This window comes from Anas acuta, chromosome 3 (genome assembly GCF_963932015.1).
Source record: "Anas acuta chromosome 3, bAnaAcu1.1, whole genome shotgun sequence".
NCBI classification, from domain to species: Eukaryota; Metazoa; Chordata; class Aves; order Anseriformes; family Anatidae; genus Anas; species Anas acuta.
The window spans coordinates 45,483,290-45,489,289 of NC_088981.1; positions in this window are offsets into that span (position 1 = coordinate 45,483,290).

Here is a 6,000-nt window from a genome sequence, read left to right on the forward strand (position 1 = left end):
TAGCAAATAAAATAATCCAGGTTGTGCCATTGTGTGTGTGGGTGTGGGTGGAAATAAATCTTGTAGGAAAAGGGACAGGGTAATTTGGGAACTTTTCCTCAACTGCTTTCTTCAGAACAGTACGCTTTGGAGAGTGTTGAGGAAGAAGCGGGGAAAACCAACTACAAGGAAAAAATTAAAGGAGATTTTTCTTCTAGAATACCAGAGAATATGCTTCTCTGTTGGTTGCAGTGGATATTACAAGAAAATCTCCCTGAAGTTCCTCCCCTATGGAGGAAGGCATTTAAATACATACTTTAATGTTTCTTTAAGTTCACTATTTTGCTGAACCCAAACATTGCAGTTGCTCTCTGTATGTCACCAGGCATGGAGAGTGGGAGCACGTGGGCATGCAGAGTGTAGGTGCAGCTTTGCTCTGCTCATAGGCTGCAGATGTCCAGCCTTTGGCTCTCAGTAAGCCAGCATCATTGGAAACTCGGGCTGTGAAAACATAGCTTGTGATCTGCTGATCTCCATGGTGTGTCTTAGTGCTTATTTAGCTATCCTTCTATACCTCACTAGCCTGAACAGTGTTTGAAGTACTGCAGAGCAGAACCAGGCTCTGGGAATAGGGCAAAGAAAATGGTCAGGAACCAACAAGAAAATGGAAACTTTTTGCTCCTCTCCTCAACCATTTTGATTTTCAGTAAGATTATTAGCGTGATATGGTTATAGCTGTGTTTAAAGGAACACATACTGTGAAATACTGTGTGTAGGCTGATGTTTCGGTTGCGACTGTGACAGTTACTTATTAAGATCTAAATATCAATACGTTGTTGGTCGGTATCTCTGAATCTTCAGCCAGCCACAGCAGTGCAGAGAAAGGCAAATCTCATGTCTATATTTTACTTGCTTTGTGAGATCAGGCTCTGACTTCTAAATCTATATCTACATTCAATCAGGTGCTCATTTAATCAGTTTTCTTGTGTTCTCCCCTTTTTGTAAGTAAATAATACGAGAAAAGAAAATCCTAACTGGGGAAGACTGCAGGAGATGTACAGATAAAAAATATTAATGCACTGTCTGTCCCTTTCTAAACCTATTTCCAAGTTATATGTTAGTTTTACAGGGCTCATAAAATAGCACGTTGTCTTTCCCATGCAGGGAGAAACTGGGACTAAAGATTATGTATGATATTGGCACAGACCTGAATTTTTCAACTCCTTTGACAGCTGGCCTTGCAAGTATGTCAGGTGTGAATTGTATCAAAGTATTACATACTGTTCCCTATTTAAAGTAAGTATTAGTAGTTTAAAACAACATGCAAACTAAGATGCATAGATGTCAATCGGTGTCCAGTTGATCTGAGTAGGTTTTTTCCAAGTTTTTTGTTTGTATGGGTTTACTTAGCATCTATAACTAGTAGGAATTCTAGCATGTACTTAGCAAGAATGGAGAAACAGATGCTTTATTAGTGCAAGAGGTGCCATTGAGCATTATTGCTAATGAAAGCTATTTGTACTGTTTGCATGAATATTATGCTAAATCTAAACAGACATCTTGCGCTGCCGCAGATCAATTCATGTTATAAAAAAACAACAACCACAAAACACAATTGTCTCTAATTGACACTGTGGTGTTGGATGAGTTGGGGCAGTGAGCTAAAGAAGTTTGTTCTGTGGGTCTGTGCCTCAAAATGGCTCTCGCAGCTTTTCTGGGGTGATGCAATGTTCTGGCCTTTCCCCTTTGGTCAGCACTGATAGCTCTGTCCTTTGCTTCGTAATTGGCTATTTTTTTCATACCTCTCTGACCTCTCTGTCATACTTAAATGAAATCAACTAACAGGTTTGCAACAAATAATTTCTCAATATTGTATGTGAATGTCATTTCTTTAGGAAAGCAGAACACAGTGAACCTTACTTCCTTAGAAATACAACAATAATAATAATAAAAACAAAGCAAACAAACAAACAACACTGACTAATAGATCCAGTGACTTAGATCTTGAATGAGGAAACTGTATGATGATCTTTTTCACAGGGAATATGAAGTTTGACCTCCTTCATGAGCCCATGCATAACGTGATTTTTTTTCAAAAGTGGGTAGAAATATTCACTGCGAGTTTACATAATTCTCCCTCATCTTGTAGTAGAGATTTTCTCTTACCATTAGCTGCTAAAAGTTAAGTACATTCCCAAGCCAGTCATCTAAGGAGCTCCCTCCCCCACATGGCCGATAGCAATGCCAGGGTGATTCATCTCACCTGTTTTACTCACCTCTCCTAGAATGGGATAAATGGCAATCTGGAGGCACTTATCTCTTTCTTCACTACAGAAGGAGCCTAGATGACTGGCTTAGACTAGCTACCTGATTTGTTGGTGGCTATAGACCAGGGAGACTACCTCTTTTGATCTCGGTGTATAAATTGTAATTTTCAAAGGTATTTTCTTAGTGTTGAAAGGATTGCTTATATGTAAGTGTGTGAGTGTATATTCACACACACACATACAGTTATGCAAATATTACAGCTTTTCTTCTTAACTGGAGTTTTGTGCAAGGATTTACATTAATGATCTTTAGTAATCAGTATTTAAGTGTATATTTTATGCTTCTCACAGAGGCACAGTGTAGCTCTTGCTGGAATTAATGAAGTTTCCACCAGTTTGGTACACGGTAAAGGCCAATTTGAGCTCGTCTCAAATGGAATAAGTACTCTTCATTATGAAGATTGAGTAAATTCCTGCCATAGCCATACCCATTTGACTGTGAAAGGTGATGTTTGAGCTTGCATGTGTTCATGGAGTTGCATATCAGCAGAGCCCAGCCCTGTTAAATTCTGTGAAAGTTTGTGGCAGTGAGCTAGTTGGTTAGGCTTTCGGTACCCAGCTTTCCCTGTCTGTAGTGTTTGTCTGTATTGCCAAAGGAACCCCAAAGCCTGGATAATTCTAGTTATGCAGAGCTCCTGTCCATGAGTGTGCCAGGAAATGGTGCTGCCATTTCTAGGCTGCCAATACCTGGGGAGCACAAGGACACCTCTGCATTCCTGTTGGCAGTACCAAGACGTGTCACAGGGCTTAAAGCATAGAGCTGGTCAGGCAGGAGTCCTGGGAACGCTGTCAGTGTTTGTCCTGCTGTCACCAAGGATTTTCAGTGCAGGTTGTGGGGGCTGGATGGGACACTGTGCATGAATAGCTCTGGCAGGCTGCAGGTGGGAGCTAAAACAAGACCTGTCAGAAGCAGTGGGTAAGCTAGCTGATAGGTAGCTCAGCACATCTCTGTGAACAGCCAGTGGGGATTTAACATAACAGACTACAGGAAACTAAGTAACTAAGCTGCTAATGTTCACTTTGAGATTATATATATTATTCTTATTTTTGAAATGGCAGAGAGAGGTTGAAACAAATGAAATTATTAAAAATAAAGGAAAAGCAGATGGACATGAACATGTCTTGAAGACATCAGGGAGTCTGACCTGACACACAGAACTCTGAATTAGTGTAATCATGGCCTGCTTTCCTTGTTTTCTTGTAATGCCAAAAGTATCAAGAAATGATCAAACCTCAGCTGATGGTGTTTTGGTTACCATTCATCTAGCAGCAATGATGGAAAAGTGGCGTGTGAAACCACAGCTGTTGGCAATTGAAAAGATAGAGTTAATTTAGAGGGCATTATATTTTGGCACATGTTAAAATGAGTTCTCATGTCTTTAGGCTGGGTTCAACCCCTGCCCCCCCCCCCCCCCCCAAGTGGTATGGTGCTGAGGACGTACCTCACTTCTTCATTTTGGAAATAAGGCAAAATGGTGGTTTGTGAATTTCTAAAATGTGTTGGTTTTTTTTTGTTTGTTTTGTTTTGTTTTTTAACAATCTTAAGATGCAAAGGTAAGAATCTATTTTGTGTCACATTTTAATAAAACTCTGTACTTTTACACTAAGGGAACAAGTGAGGTACAATTAATGAGTAACTTTAAAAGGATTGGATAAATTGTTCAGGTTTTTTGGATAGCAGATACGAAATACCTTGCTGCTGATATAAGTTTGTCAAAATTACTTATGTTTTATGGAATGTTTTTGGTTGAACTAGAATATATTTTTATGCAGTTCTTTATCAATTATTTAATGCTTTTGCTTAATTTTTAGAATAATACCCCTTTCCCCCTGTTCTACCAAAAAGTTGTGCTTCAAAAAGTAATGTTCTTTTTGAAAAAAAAAATAATCAAAGAATTAACAAATATTTTCTCTGTGAGCTGCTTTTTCTGACACCAGTCATTGTGCTTTACATTCTCTTCCAAAAGAAGTTGAAAAGAAGAGAGACAAAGAGGAAAGGGATCACAGTATCTCAATTTTATTTTCTTTCCTGAAAAGTATTCTCTTTGGACAGACAGTAATTGTAGTTTCTAATGACACAAACTTGAAGGGAAACAGAAGAAGACTACAAACAGGTTTATGGGCCTATCAGCAGGAATATGTGGCTACAAATTGCTGAGTAAATGAAACAGCCTGTTGTTTCCTAAGACTGAGTTTGAGAGTGTTATGCCAAAGTATTTGAGGAGGAGCTAGAGCACCAGGCGGTGTAAAGAATACCTGCTGAGTCCTAATTGGTGCCCACTGTTGTTAATGGCTTCCTGTGGCTGAATGTTTACTTGTCATTTGTTTTGTGCTTTGTTTCCCAGCTACTGGAAGAAAAAAAATACTGACCAAAACTTTATTTTGCTTTTAAGTGTATCCCTGGACATCAAGTGTCGTACTGCAAATTGTCTTACAATGCTAAGTACCTCAAGTCTATTCCTCAGTCCTGTAATTATCTGCTATACTTCAAAAGTTACGGTGTTTTGCATATCGTGTTCTCAATTTTGAAAGTTATCTGGTTTATTACAATCTGTAGTATTTAACTAATAAAATTATGCAATATCAACGTTTGGGGGTGGGGGCTCCAACAAAGCTTTGTGTGGTTAGATACTTAAAAAAAAAAAAAAAAACTCAGATAAAATCAACATTTTCTTAAACATCTGTTCTCACTTCTCTCATAAATTTCTTTTTTTTTTTTTTTTTTTTGTGGTATATTTGTAAATGGTCTGCGAGGGACAACAAAAAAACCGAAAACTTGCATGTTCAGGATTTGCCTACAAGAGTTCCTACACATGATGCAGCTGTGTTTTGGCTTAGTGATATTTTTTTCTGTTCTGATCCAAAAGGATGAAAAAATCCACGATACTATCTAGGTTGGTGTTTCAGACCCTTGCATGCTCTGTCCTCAGTCTCCCTAGAAAAACTGTCTGCCAGTGCTAGCTATGGTGTGAACACCTCCCTGCTGGGAAAAGGAGTGAAACTGCTATTTTTAACAAGGCTACTGAATAATTTGTGGTGAATAACCATGTACACTCGTTACTGATCACGCAAGAATTAGAACTAGTGAAAACATCCTAATCCCATAATCTTCAGTCATCTGTTTCTCCTACACTTTTTTTTTTTTTTTTTTTTTTTGGGTCTGGTGGATGGGGAGATTTAATTTCAGTAAACCTAAGAAGCAATGCAGACTTCTCAGGAAAAAATTCCTATACCACAATTTAGCAATTAATTCTTACTCTGCATTTGAAGAATAACTTCTATAGATCTGCATTCTGTTCAGCTTTATATATGGAAACATAACAGCAAAGAACTGAATCAATTGGTTAGAGATGAGGTTACGTCTGAAAGCAACTTCTGTACCAGTAATATGTTAGATCTCAGTCAGTGTTTGTGATGCCCTCAGAGGCTAACCAGATAATGTGGGGGCAGGTTTCAGTGAAATAAAGAGCATTTTGTCTTGGGACGGCTTGATCTGTTGATGACCTGTACTTTATCTGGAGACAGTAGAAAGTAACTCCTTTACCTCAGGCTGCTTCTCTGAGAAGCGGCCTGGGGTTTGAAGCATGAATAATATGTTCTTTTGGAGTAAAGCAGGCATGGTCATTTAAAGAGTTTTTTGACTTTTGTTGCTTATTTCAAAAAGAAAACAGCTACATCCTGCCCAACACATCCC